Source organism: Cryptomeria japonica, chromosome 1 (assembly GCF_030272615.1).
Source record: "Cryptomeria japonica chromosome 1, Sugi_1.0, whole genome shotgun sequence".
Lineage (NCBI taxonomy): Eukaryota > Viridiplantae > Streptophyta > Pinopsida > Cupressales > Cupressaceae > Cryptomeria > Cryptomeria japonica.
In genome coordinates this window covers 367,631,645-367,647,063 of record NC_081405.1, presented here as the reverse complement: position 1 = coordinate 367,647,063, position 15,419 = coordinate 367,631,645, and the positions used below count along the sequence as shown (strand labels likewise).

The following is a 15,419-nucleotide window of genomic DNA, read 5'->3' as shown; positions in this document are numbered from 1 at the left end:
CCTTAGCAGTGACAGATTAAGGGTAGTCTGCCTTGTGCCAATCATTAGGTTAGCCACCAGTTGGGTTGTTCTCAACAAATGCAACTTCAAATCATAGGACTGTTATTCTTGCGGTCAAAAGGCACATATTGCTCAATATTGTCCACATGGTCCAATGGTAGCTGGTGATCAAGGAAGGATTATTCTTGACCCATCAATGAGTGAGCACTAGCCAGTTGGTGTTTGTGTTAGCTGGAATTGTTGTTCACCAATGTGAAGAGAGGTTGAAATTATATATGACAATGGAGCATGAGAAAGAAGATAAATTAGTGACTAGAAAATAAATTAGTACCTTCATCCTATGTCTATTCCAAATTTCCAACAGAGTAATGAGACCCCAGAAGAAATTAAGATAAAAGAGTTTGAGAAAGAAGAGGAGATAACAACAAAAATAACCATAGTTATGGCTGAATTTGAAAAGGAGCTCCAAGATGATCTGAAAGAAGGTGAAACCTATTCAGAAATTGAAAAAGGGCCAAATGAGCCCTTATTGTGTGATGGGAAAAGTTGCTTTGCTGATTTAGAATAAAGGCCTAGAGAATTGCAAGAATTGAAGAATAAAATTTTGGTCACAAATGAGAAAATGGTACAGGTTTTGACAAGAATTGATGTCACATACAAATTTATTTAAGACCTTATTTGGAAGGCCCAAGTTGAGAAGAGACAAGAAGGCATGGAGGAGGTTCCACTGTTGCAGATTTGCAAACAGTTAAAGATGCTTTGGAAACAATGAAATCAGATTACCTACACTTACTTTTAGACAGGGATCATACCCTTAAGTTTGCAAAAGAGACTCTTACCTTTGAACTTAAAATAACAAAGCATTCATTAGAAAGTGTCCAAATGACACTTCTAGAAGCAAAAAATCAGCTTGATATCGCAGAACAATTCAGGGAGCAAGAGAATGAGGAATGGGCTAAAGAAACCAAGTAGGTGATTGTTGAGCTTGATAGGCTCCAAGAATAATTTTATTTAGAAAACTTTCCCGAGTTTGTAAGCATAGAATTGGGACAACAGGAAGATTGATTTGAGCAAGAGGGTAGAAATAATCTTCAACTTGTTGGTAACCCACTGTTTGAGATGGATGTAGAGTTATGTTTTGATAATCCACTTTTTGTGATGGACACTGAGACATTACTTGATTCTAGTAACACAGGAGATGACAATAATCAAATATGCGATCTAGGTGTGGTTCTCAAACATGATAAATGCCACATGATTTGCTGAAGGGACCACCAAAGATTGTTATTGTTATGCAGATAAAGAGGGATTCCTCCCATGACCAATTTCTTGATTCACATGAAGCTTCAAATGAAGACCAAAGATTTAATCTTAATGATGTGCAAACTCACATGATCAAGCAAGATCGAATTCTTGCAGGTAATCTTCTTGGGAGATCATCTAGTAAAGAAGAAAGGATTGATGAGGTAGAATAAGTTACCCATGGGATGTTATGATACATGAAGACTTCATCATTTGGAAGTCATCTCCTTTGGCTGACTAATGGTATGAAATCAAAGAATGCAATGTTTTGAAATTGTGTAATGTCCCCTTCTAGCCAGTGATCATTCCTAATGGGGAATAGCCTATTCAGGAGGCCCGTAGGCTATTTTTGGCAGAATTAGGGTTTCCAGCTTCCGGGTGGATTTTGAGTGGGAAGCAATTAGAGTTTGGAACTTCTGTTAGGGAATTTTTTCTGGGTTTTCAGAGAGTTACTCAGTGATATGGCATGCATTCAGTTCTGAGAGGAATTCTAAACTTACTATTTTTAGTAAGTTGGTGGCAGCTGACCAGATTTTGAAGGTTTTTTGGGTTTTTTGAGCTCTCTCACTGGGTTCGACGAACATGTTTTTCGGAGATGATTTCATGACTTACTATTTTTAGTAAGTATCAGTTCAAGTAGTTCTATTTTTAGCAGGGCAGTTCAGAGCTCCAGTTCAGTCCAGATGTTGGTCCAGCACTTCAGTCCTCAATTCATTTGGTGTTGAGCAGTAATTGGCTTGCAGAATGATTTATTAAATATTAACATTGCATTCTAAGGTTAATATTTAATTATTATTATTTGGACGACTTTGGGAAATAGAAGCTTATTTTATTTAAATGATTTTATTAATTTTCCCAAGTCAGTGGCATAAGAGAAATAAAGCTTATTTCATGAGCTTATTATATTTATATTTGCAAGTTATTTCCAAGGCAAAGTTCGAACTTGCCTAGATGAAAGGGGACGCCATTTTGTAGGGACAAATGAAATGAAATGAAATTCAAATCAAAGTTCCCAGACTCGAACTCGGCTCTGACTTGGCAAGGCTGACTCGACTCGTGACTCGGCACGGACTCGGCAATGACTAGGCAACGACTCGGCAAAATAAGAAAACCCTTGAAATTTAGAGATTTTTAACGATTTAAAACTTGTTTCATACACCCATTATTGAATTAAGCTTAAAGACACTATAACATCATCAAATAGAAGCTAATTTGATCACATACATAAACACACATCCATCACATGCGTAGAAATGTAAATTGTAGTTGAAGGAATTAGAAAACATAGATATATAGAGTTATAAATGTTGTCCAATATATATAAAATCCATGACTTCAAATGTTCCCAAACATATATGTAACTCTAAAGTGTAAACAAAAACAAGTCTATGGCTCCGGCTCTGGCTCAGCCTCGTCTATCTGCCTCCTAGAAAGGCGTCTAAGGTAGGTCCTGGATGACTGAGTAGCCATAGTCTCTGCCTGTGATGTGCCAGTCTGAACAGCCATAGGTGTTGTGCCTGATCGTGCTCTATCCTCCTCCTCTGCCATAGCCACAGCCTCAGCCTTTCTGTCTGCCTGGTCAACCCACTCAAGGTCCTCATTAGTGAAGACTAGATCGGTGGACTCAGTGAGCCAATCGGACTATAGTGTTGCCCCAATGTGATTTGTGCAAGCTTTTTACCTCTTCCTCTCAGCTGGTTGCAAAACTATGGCTTCCTATTTTTCCAGTGTTCCACGAGCGTTGGGGACGAGGGGACGCGTTTCCAGGACGGGGGAACCAAGGGCCTAAGTTTGGGGACGGCAGGGGGACGGCGACGGGGGGGTGGCGGGGTGGTGGTGTTGATATAGTTATACATATACATATAGTACTTGAAAAACTAGTTTTGAAAAGATGTATGACACTATTACAGTATAAGAATTACATTGTCAAATGAGACTATAGGAAATTTGAAATACTAAATCTAAATACCAATTACCAAGATTTCTAAGTTGTGTTGTTATATGGAGCCTAATCAGACTCGTAGGTTAGATTTTCCCTACTTCTATCGGCGCGGTTTCCCCCTATATTTTTCAACGGGGGTTTGGGGGCAGCGCCCCCAAGTTGGGGTCAAGGGGCATCACCCCTTGCGGGGTCAAGGGGCAGCGCCCCTTGCGGGGTCCCTGTCGCGATACAGGGCGGGGTCGATGGGCAGCGCCCCGCGAGGCCAAAAAATCATTAAAAAATGTTATGTTTTTTTTTTTGTTTTTTTTACTGCACTGTTTTAAGTGACTCTGGCCGGGTCATGACCCTCAGACTCGGCGAGTCAGGGAGTGACTCGCTGACTCGGCGAGTCAGGCGAGTCACACCCCCTGACCCGTCCGAGCTCGGGTCAGGGTCACCGTGACCCAGCAGGGGTCACCCGGCCCGTTGACTCGCATGACTCGCGTGACTCGCCGCGAGTCACGGAACCCTAATTCAAATGGGTTTGGGCACCTTTGGGGTGAAATGAAATGACATGTGATTTAGGTGTATTTAGTGTGCATTTGCATTTGAATTTGGTTGGACGAAAGTTATAAATAAGAGCCTTGGGCTCTCATTTTGGATATCTTGGAGAAATTATATCGTTATGCTGCCGGAATGGCTAGTGAACTTGAGCTTCGGAGTTGTGGCTCCCTAGTTTAGCCAATTTCGTACTTGAGACATAGTACCTAGCTGAGTGGTGGATTGTTGGTGAGGTTCTCAGTGTGCTTTTCAATTCTCAGTGTGTGGTGTGAATTTTCAGTTTTGCTGGTTTGGTGTGGCTGAAGCGAAGTTTTGATCATATCTTCCTGCCGGTGCGACCCATCGTTCTGGGTATCGGCCCTTTGGAAGCATATTGGGAAGATAATCCTTCTTCTATCTTAGCGTGGCTTGTGGTGGTCGTTCTGTTTTTTGGTTGCAAATCTAATTCTGCAGCTGTAAAGCCATTTTCAGAATTACCTTGGGATGCGTGCATCACATTTGAGGCTTCCAAGTTGCAGGTTTGAGGTATTGGATTGGTCACCTATGTTATATTAGTCATTTGGATTTGATTTGGTGTGATTCCAGATAGTTTTGAGAAAGTTACGAGTGTTTTGGTGTTTCCGGTAGTGGCTGGAGAGTGTGTTTCTAGCTTGCAGAATTAGAACAGCAGTAGTGTTTTTATGTTGTGTGATTTTGGAAGTACTTTGCTTGGGATCAGCATTAAACATTTTCTCTAATCCTTTATCTCTATTTTGTAGGATTGTTTTAGTAGTACTGATCAATCATTCTTGCTGCAACTTATCTTTATTTCCCACTGCATAAGTGGAAGAGGCTAGCCATGCCGCCTATCTTTGTTTGTAATAATGTCCTCCCACTGAATAAGCGGAGGAGTTGATAGTAATCTTCATTTTAGTCCTCCTGCTACATAAGCGGTAGAGTGATTGCTCATTTCAATTGTTTGTATTGTCCTTGGCTGGTTTACCGCCAAGTGATTTTAGGATTTTCCATTACCCGCTGTATAAGCGGAAGGGGCTGGCTTGCCGACCAGTGTTGCAATCAGCATCTCAGATTTGCATCTAACGATCACCTGTCACTGTATGCTCTCACCCTCCCAGTTTGGGCTCTCGGTGATCAGAAAGTGGAAGGGTCACTTTCTGCAGTGTTTTGGTTATCATTTTCTAACCCTAACGGGTGCTTGTGGTGCTTGTAATTGTTAAAATTTCAGAAAAAAAAATTGGGGATATTACAAATTGGCCCAAGCATATTTTCATGATGTGGCTAGTTATGTATTGTATCAACCTTGCATGGTGTTGTGACCTAATCACACATCACCTCATTCCAAATGGGGACCCCCTACATTTTTGGTCCTCTTGGTCTTTTGGTTGTGGCCTTTTGGTTCTTTTAGCAGTAGTCTCTAGTCCCCCTAGGTCCCCAAGTGTTTTGGTAAATTCTGGTCAAGTCTACAAGTGTTTTGGAGAAATTTGGCCGAGTCTGGAAGCATATATTGCCTATTTTAGGGTTTTTTCCTTCAGAATTAGAAATGAGATCAGTAGACAAGGGCATGGTGAAATTTGAGAGAAGAATTGAAAAGAGAACCCTTCAAGGAAGCTACCAGTGAAATTTGAGCGAATTCAAAGCACTTACTATTTTTAGTAAATTCCACTGCATCCCGGATTGGCCTAGTTTTGCATTTAAACAAACTATTTCTAACAGTGTCTATTTTTAGTAAATCTATTTTTAGTAAGTGTCATCCTATCTCAGTTTGCCCTAACTTGATGTTTGGAAGTACTTCCTATTTTTAGTAAGTCTATTTTTGGCAGGTCTATCTCAAGCAATTGGCAGAACACTGATGGCAGAGCATTCCTAAAAATCCAAGTTCCAAATTTGGAAAGTCGAAAAAGGAGGCAGTTGATCAAAAAAATGGGTAAGTCTGGAATTCTTTCCTGAAGTGAAAAAGCATGAAAAATCTATCCTAAGGCAGGAAAGTGTTCCTTCGATGAGAAATCCTCCTCAATCTAAAAATGCAATCCAAATCTAAGTGATGAGCTCAAAATCCAAGGCAAAGGGGGAAAGTTCAAAACTTATCAAAATTCCTTCACACCTCCCAAAAAGTGCTCCAAGGCAAGGATGGGCACTAGAATCTAGACACGAAGGAAAATTCATTTTTACCAAAATTCTTCCATCACCTAAGAATGGCACACTCTTGGAGAAGGTTGGGCACTAAAATGATAAGTAGAAATTTCCTCCCTAGACAAAAAATCCTCCACTCTAGTCAAAATGCGCTCCAAGTCATGTGTTGGGTGCAAATCCAAGATGGAGGAGGAAAATGCAAACTCAAAGAAATTCCTTCCTCTATGTTGAAATGTTCTTAAGGCAAGGATGAGGTGCCAAAGTCCAGACAAGGAGGAAAAATCTCCTCCAACTCAAAATCCTCTTCCACAGGGAAAATGCACCCAAGGCCAAGACTGGGCGCCAAAATGGGGTCAAGGCAGAAAAAATTGTTAAAATTCTCCCAAGCGGGAAAATCTTTCATGTGATGAGGACGCTTCACTGCTGGAATTCAAACTAGTAACTGTGCAAAGTGTCTCAGTAGGAGAAATGGAAGTTGTCATGGCCAAGTTCGTTGCATTCGCCATCAATAAACGAGATAATGGTCGTCCAATTTTGGATGAGAATCTATTGATTGCATGAGGGCATGAGGGCGCATTTATTGTTGGTGGACGTTTTGACCAGGTGGTGGCTTATTCAATGCATGGTGGTTGTCATATTTAGGGAGATAGTGGCTCATTAATGCATGTTGGGCGATTTTGAATGTAATGCGACATTCATTGCATTATGGATGCCTCTTTTGGAAGCAAAGAGCAATTAATGTGTAGTGGGCGAGAATCCTCATTAATGGCTCTCCCCACTACCTTGTGTCATATTTGGGAATATTTGGTCAAACCCTAATTAGGGTTTTGCATCTTAAACCTTGGTTGTTGATTTGATTGTAATCTAGGCCATCCATTTTCTTCTTGGAGGCCTATAAAAGGGGGTCACTCCTTCATTTGTAACAGAGGGAGAATTGTATGAGATTGTTGTGATAAGTTTCTGAGATATTAATAGTGATACATTGGCTTTTGGTGTTCACTTGTGTTGTTTCAAAACTTGCATGGTTTCATCTTCCTCACTTAGTTTAGATTTGTTTCAAGTATTTAGATGAATGAGATAGATTGCATTGCTTTGTGGTGAGATCATACGCTCATTCTTTTTGCCACTAGATGATTTCTATTTGTAGTGTAAGGTTGGACTGAGCTTTTACATGTGTGTTCTTAACTTAGATTATTGATGAACATTGTTCTTTCATGGTGTTTGTTGATGGTTTAAAATCTTATAAGCACAACCTTTGAAGATTGCACCTCCTTCATGTAGTTGTCTGAAAGTGGCGAAGCACAGTGTGGTTGATCTCGCCCAAGTCATTGTTGTTTGTTGAGCTCCTAGATTTAGATTAGAATTTCTCAACACTTTCCTATTTACTTTCTGCATTATCTTATTGCAAAGTCCCAAAAAAGAGAGCTATTCATTGACAAATCATTCACAAAAAATCTCCTTGAAGTCACAAATTTGTTTTAAGTCTTCTTTAGTGTGCATAAGTCCCCTTGGATTAGCAGCAACATCAACCAAACGAGTCTACATCCATCATAAAGTCGCTAGTACGCAGTTGGAACCTTGGAATCATTGTATGATCTTCCTGCAATCTTAGCATGCATATGATTTTGATCAAGAGAGGATAGAGTGACCGTTGGGAACTTTATTCTGTGTTGGTGTGGTCACAAAACACCCATCAACAGAACCACCAAAGATTGTTGATGTTATGCAGATAAAGAGGGATTCCTCCCATGACCAATTTCTTGATTCACATGAAGCTTCGAATGAAGACCAAAGATTTAATCTTAATGATGTGCAAAATCACATGTTCAAGCAAGATCGAATTCTTGTGGGTAATCTTCTTGGGAGATCATCTATTAAAGAAGAAAGGATTGATGAGGTAGAATAAGTTACCCATGGGATGTTATGATACATGTGATGGAAATATTGTCATTGATGTCAAAGATGCAAGAAGACTATCATCAATGTCAAAGGTGATAGCTAAGGAATTTGTTAATGGAGATTGATGAACATATAGTTGATGAGACTGCTATACTACGGAGATTGATGAACATATTATACTATGGAGATTGAAGGGAGATTAATGGAAACTTGTCATTGATGTTAGAGAAGGTTATGTGCTATTAAACCTAATTGAATAATCTCAGATGTTGATATATATACATTCACAGATGCTGATATAGATGCTGACATAGATACTGATAGATATATACATTCACAGTATATAGTTGGGGTTAGTTGGTATATACATAAATGCTGATATACATATATACATTCATAGTATATATATATACATATATATGTAGTTTGTATGACAAAATATTTGGCTGCAGCTTTGACTTAGATATCTATTATTTCTGAGTATCTATATTTCTGTAGTTCGTACCAATACATCCAGCAGAAAGTTGAAGAGGACGATATAATTCTTTTTAGATCATGGATGGTGAAATCGGGAGTATACATATACACAGATTTTAGATATTCTTACAGCATATACAAGTCCAAAATTTGAAGAACAAAAAACTCAGGTGTATACGTTGCTGAAGGATAAAGTTCACTCACACAGGTATGGTCATGCATACAGAATACGTTGAAGGTATTCTATGGTCTTCAATGGCGGTGCAGTTTATCTCAGACAATTGCAAATGATGATACGTATGAACAGATACATACAAAATAAATCCACGATGACTTCATAATGCAAGTCAACTTCATAACATGGTGACATAACTAATTAGTAATTACCGATTACACATCAGTCACTACATTTGATAAGACAAACGACATAATGGAACGTCGATTGGAAAATTAAAGACTCCTAAATCCACGATATGACAAAATACAGTGATCGACTATATCCAATTGTTGAAGACAGATATTTCCGTTCACAGCAAGCAAACAATAGTTCAATGATAATGAACAGCGACTCATAATACACAGCAATTAATAATAAATAAAGAGATGCGATGAAAACATGTACAGTGATCATTAGCAAATCATTAATGTGCAGCGATTTTTATAAGGTGGTGGAAGTATTTATGACTGGCCAATTCAACTGCAATAGAAACTTGATTTGTTCTTGCCGTAATAAGTTAGCTTATAAGTAATGAAGTCTGAACAAGATATCAAGACATATATCTGACATCATGAATTCTGAATATCTTTTGACTTCAATCGATACTTTCTCTTTGCTAAGCCGTGGATACTTTGTGTTCGAGCGAAGAGGCTATCGGGTTTTGTTATTCGATCAAATCAGTGATTTAATGTGGAGCGGAAGAGATAGTGTATGACAACAGTTATATTATGAAAGAGAGTGACTGTGCAATTCAATGGTGAATTCATCATCAATATATCTGTCACTTCAACATTGAAGAGGAAGACGATGAAAGGTCTCTATGATAAATAAAGCAATCAACAAGTCATTGATCAAAGAAAATTTAGAGATTATATTTTCTAAATAATCGGCTCTAGAACGACGTCTAATGATACTATAGCGATTGATGAAGATGATTATATCAAACACTCACTATGATCAGGTAACCGATAAAAAGAAAAAAAATTGAAGATTAATTGAATGTTAGTTTGTCCACGTGAGAGATGGGGTTTATTAATGACTCATTGAAAGAAATCGAGTGATAAAGTCAGACATTGTTTAATCTAAAGATCGTGGCTAATTATAAGACACGATGTTTTGAATAGATATGACTCTTTGAAGAGTCCTTTCCAAATATTTGAAGATATATATGATCGGTGATTAAAACGACAAAAAAAGTTGTGCTGTGAGTTGCGGCTATTATTGTGAAAAGAAAACTACAAGTGTGAATTATATGAATAAGAAGAAGAGTACGTAGAGTTAATAAGTCTGAATTTATTTTCAGACTATGATGTGGATGTAGAAGAAAATAAAAAGACTGCACATACATAAGAAGCAAAAAAGGAGATGTGAATTATGAAAATATAATCCCCTAGTCATAATTCTGAAAAGGGATGTGATGTGCCTACAATAAGATAACCGTTCAATTATAACAGATGTAAAGTAATATAAAGCAGAGGAAACTTATCACAGCAGATATGAATAAATGAGGTTATCAAGAGAGTTGAGTGTAAGCATTGAAGATTATCATCTACACCAAGAATAAAGTCCAGATTTATGAAGGCCTATATGAACAGATTTATGAAGACCTGCATGAACAAATTTATAAAGAGTATAAAGAAGACTATCACAGACTTATGAAGCATTGCTAAGAAATAATTATCAGTAGTTTGTATACAGATATAAAGGAAATGTATATGCAGATGTGAATTGAGGAGTAGATATATGCAGATTTGTGGAAGAGAGTATATACAGTGGTGAAAAGAAATATATATATATATATATATATACGTGTGAAGGAAAGTATATGTGCAGATTTGGAAAGATTGCAATGTCCATCATCCGTTGTTGAAGCAACATTAAAAGATGGAAAATCAGATTTATATCTAGTGGGTTGGTGCTCACTAATTCTGGATTAGGGAGTTGGTGCTTCCAATGGGTTGGTGCTCACGAATTCTGGGAGTTGGTGCTTCCAGTGGGTTGGTGCTCACAAAATCAGATTTGGGAGTTGGTGCTTCCAGTGGGTAGGTGCTCACAAAATCAGATTTGGGAGTTGGTGCTTCCAGTGGGTTGGTGCTCACAAACAGTGTTAGGGGTTGGTGCCTACGAGATATTGTAAAAGAAGAAATATATAAAAGCATTCATTTGCCGTGGTTTTCTCCCATAAGGGTTTCCACGTATATATCTTGTGTTCTATTTGTATTCATAATAATTAGATCACATATGAATATAGCTGTGCAATGAATATGTTTATGAGATAACTTATATACTTATGAATGAAGTTGATAAAGTTTAGATTGGTATAAGATCATTGTTATACTGATTCACCCCCCCTCGGTATAACCGTGTGCTCTTTAACATGAAGACTTCATCATTTGGAAGTCATCTCCTTTGGCTGACTAACGGTATGAAATCAAAGTATGTAATGTTTTGAAATTGGCCCAAGCATATTTTCATGATGTGGTTAATTCTGTATTGTATCAACCTTGCATGGTGTTTGATCTCACAAGTTTGAGTTCGTCAAAAAGAAGGAAACACCATCATTTTTGTGAGATGCAGAACTGTGATGAGATTTTAACTATGTTTAAAAAAGTCTTCATGATTAACAGATTTAGAAAGCAAAAACATGATTATATTGCTTTAACATTTAATTTTCATGCATGAGAACATCAGTTGAAGGTTGTAGAGTTTGGTAGTGACAAAGAGGTGGTTGTACAAAGACGTACAAGTCAGAAATACTACTTTAATGCTGCTGTTTTGATTCAGTCCAGCCATCAATAAGTTCCATTTGAATACTTACAAGTGTTATGGCAATTTCGTGGAGGTTATGGATAATGAAATAAATGTACCATGGAAGATTACAGAACAAATTTCAGAAATAATGCTGCTGTTTTCTTTTCAATCAGCCAACATTTGATTCCATTTGCTTATTTACGTGTTGACTGCAGAGAAATTTTAATCAGGAATTGGAGCATTACTCATTTGGTGACTCTTGAGAAGGTATATTCAGCTAATAGAATACTCAGATTTCTTGTTCTTGTTAATTGGTTTCAGTTTTGCAGTGTTCCTTTTTTAGGGTGCTGATTTTGAGGAAATCAGATTGTATACAGCTGGTTTCAGACTTCAACAGCTGCAAGAAGTGTATTCTTAGACCATTCAGTCATTGGAAAAGACTAATTTATGGTTTCAGCTGAATAGACTGGATACTCTAGCTCATAGTTGAAAAACTCTTACTTGGCAATAACTCTTTTGGCCCAGAACTTTTAAAAATCAGGACTCGGCAATTTCATCGAACATTTTATATGCATAAATGTTTAGAGATATTTTTCAAAAACACACATTTCTAATTTTGTTGAGCATATTACTAATCTCCATCATATATAAATCAAAATTAGAATTTAATACATACCATAGATCAAAAAACAAGTTCAACTCTAAATGAGTTATAATGCCACTTCCACTAGCCATGTCATATGTATAAGTTGCCTCATCTAAAGAGATTTTTGGCAAGTTGTGCAATAATAATGTCTAAGTATGCACACTCAAAAGTTAGATCCCAATTCCCCATCACCCCTCACTATAGTCAAGTTTTTTATTTGACAGATTCCAATAACTAATGGGAATTTGGTAGTGAAGACCCAATGAGGAGTGTCCCTCATGGGGATCTAGGGGCAACGCCCCCAACAGGATTAAGGGGCAGTCCCCTTGTGGGGTTTTGGGGGAAATGCCCCCAACAAGGTCAAGGGGCTTCCAAGCCCAAATTAAGGCCTTTGAAACCTTTACCACCAATGGAAATCACATTTTTTAACTGCAAGCAAAAAAAAATTATATGAATTTGGAGGAGTTGTTAATACAAAACTCATGATTTTTAGCATTTACTCAAGATTTTTATGGGAAAAAATCGCCTAGAGTTTTTCATAAACTCATTGGACGAGTAACTCACCTAGCAATTTAACTCGAGAGAACTCACCAGTCAAAAGAATTTTTAGAGAGTTTTTCAACAAAGCTCCAGCCATACAACTCTGATTTTGGACATTTGTGGCTGTCATAATTTGTGTTCAGCCTGCACCAATGTTAATTCATATCCTAATTTGAAAGGGAAAACCTTTAATATCATTAACAAAGATCATTCTACAAAAGAATGTGTTGTGGATCCTAATGGATTAACTTTAAAGCTTATTTAGGTCAGCATATTTTTGCATTTTTGCATGTTTTTAACACTCAAATAGAGACTCTTGGAATGGAAACAGTGAGTGTTTTCATAGATCTTCCAATCTTCATCAGAGTAGTGCAATGGAAGCATGGTAGAGCCAAGTAGATTTTCGGAGATTTTGCTATATTCTTGCAAAAGATTGTTGTTCTTTTAGCAAAAAAGGTGAAGGGGGTTCTAATTGCAAGTATGTTGCAGCAAAGTACATCAAACAGAAAGGTTCACATACCTTCTGGATTGATTTTGGGTACTGAAGCCACATTGTTCATTCGAAAACAAATAGATGGTTGAGACTTGCAATTGCTTGAGGGAAAACAATTCTAAGGAGAGAGGATTGTAATGTCCCCATTTAAGGCAAAATTGATTTCTAAGCATTTAACCTAGCTTCCGAGTTTTATCGTGAGCAACTTGGTGAGTTAGAGAGAACTCCAAAGTTCTTGGAGTGCTAAAGTTGTGTCTTGCAGAGATGTTAGCAATGAGCTTTGTTGGTCTTTATGAGCCTTGTTTCACTTTTAAAATTGATTTTTGACTTTTTGGGAGCTCTCCAAACTTCTTGGAGAAGCATGCTATTTTCAGTAAGTTAATCCATTACTTCAAATCATCATCCTATGACCTCAAGATCAGCTTGGTATGATCAAAATTGCATAATTATATCATTTTGGTGCTTTCTGCAACTCAAGTTAATTATTGAGTTATTAATTATTCACTTAAGTTGTCTAATGTTGAAAAATAATAAAAGGACAACTTAGTGTGATAGCTCGATAGAAAGGATTAAGTTGTGCTTCAAGTTGAACACTTAAGCCTGGGGATGTTTGCCTATGAAAAATAATATTTATCCTCCAAAAGAAGTCTTTGTGAGAGAAAAAGAAATTATTATATTTTAAATTGGTTATTCCCTCCAGAAAAATTATAAAAGGAGATTGAGAGCTCATTTGAGAGATTAGCCATGATATGTTATTTGCTTTTGCATATGGAGTGAACTTGTGTTCTTCAAATTTCTTGAGGATAAAAACCCTCATGAAATTATTGGTTTCAAGAACGAAAACCCCCTAGCTAGTCTTGGTGATTTCATTCAAAAGTCATAGTTACGCATGCAAAGAAGTTTAACAATTTGGTATTGAATGATGAATTCTTTTGAAGCAATTTTAAAGTGTTTAATGATGCTAAACATTTTGGTGTGATCTCCATGACATTTCAAATGGATTTGGGATGATTTGTGGAGGATTGTGAGGGTGCTATGCTAGTCGCACCATATCTATTATGAATGTATCTGTTTAATGTTGTTGTTGCAAAGGTCTGATTTAAATTAGATTTAACCTTGATTTCCAGCTGTTCAAGGGGAAGGCTACTGGACAAACTGATTATGAAGATAAGTGGTGACTTATAATGATGTACCACATAATTGAGGGTCATACCATGCCAAAACAAGGGCATGTGAGCTAGAAATCCAAATTCCTCAGTTCTAGAAGAGTTTTATCACAGTTTAAAGGCACCTAGCAATGCTCTTTCATGCCAAAGACATGGTGGTGAGACTTTAATGCTTCGGGGTGATTTAGATGTTCGTGGGTAATGTTGTAATTTATGTTCCAGCTTGTAAACAAAATGTGAGTTCTCTAATTTTCATTTTCATCTTGATAAAGTATTGTTTCCAGAATGTTCAGTCGAAGCGCTAGGTTTGGAGCTGTTTTCACCATGAATTGAAGCACCTAGGGTTCGTAATGAAAGACCAGACAACCTTCAGGTGAACTTTAATGTTTTGGGGTGAGTTTTAGTACTTTTGTAACTGCCATTATGGTTCATCTGCAAATCAGTGAGTTGTCTCAGACATGCAATAACTGATTCTTCCATATCAGACATATATATCTCCATTATATTTTGAGGTGTGAGTTAAGGTGTTTCGAGATACTTTCCAAGTGTAAGCTATTATGGTGTGTGGGTTTATTCCATTTCAATGTTTTCGAGTTTCCAATAGTTGATAAGAACTGTACCGACAGCTTACCAGCAAAAGTAAAGAGCATCAGACCTATTCCAGCCACACTCATCATCCATTCAAGGTATCTTGCCGTTGTTTTCATAGCTGAGTTGATTTGGTTCATACTATTTGGCACTATTTTGGAGTGTTACAACAGTCTTATCATTATCAACACTTAATATTGCATTTAGACTAATCTTGTACTGCTTCAAATGGTCATATCACCAAAGAACTAATGTTTCTATGCATCTTTGTAACACTGGATGGTAGTATTGCCAATGGGTTTGATCTTTAGTTTTACTTATTGTTGACGTATTTAACCCCACTGAACAACTGGTTATCTTGTAATAAACTTTGCCACTGAATAAGTAGAAGTGTTCCCTTGCTTTCCCACTGCATAAGTGGAAGTGTCCACTTGTTTCCCACTGAATAAGTGGAGATTTGTATTTTGTCACCACTGAATAAATGGAAGAGCTAAATGATAACAAGGGATGGTTACAACCCAATCCAAAAAAAGAGAAAGATTGAAAACAAACAAGAATAGATGGGCCCACAAGATGTTATGTTGTTAAGCAGTAGTATAGTAAAAATTGATCAAAGACAGGAGCAAAAAAGATATATCAACTTCACAGCTGTTGTTTCTTGCGTTGGTGCAGCATCTCTTCCCAACTGTCTAGCCCTCTAGGTTCCAAACCCAGCCTATTTAGTATTT

General features: G+C 37.4%; 1 protein-coding gene across 1 annotated transcript in view; it reads right to left on the bottom strand.

The window, feature by feature from the left end:
- The window catches only part of LOC131069110 (uncharacterized protein At5g02240), a 116,217-nt gene that overhangs the window by 97,828 nt on the left and 2,970 nt on the right, over positions 1 to 15,419 (bottom strand). The window lies entirely within an intron of this gene.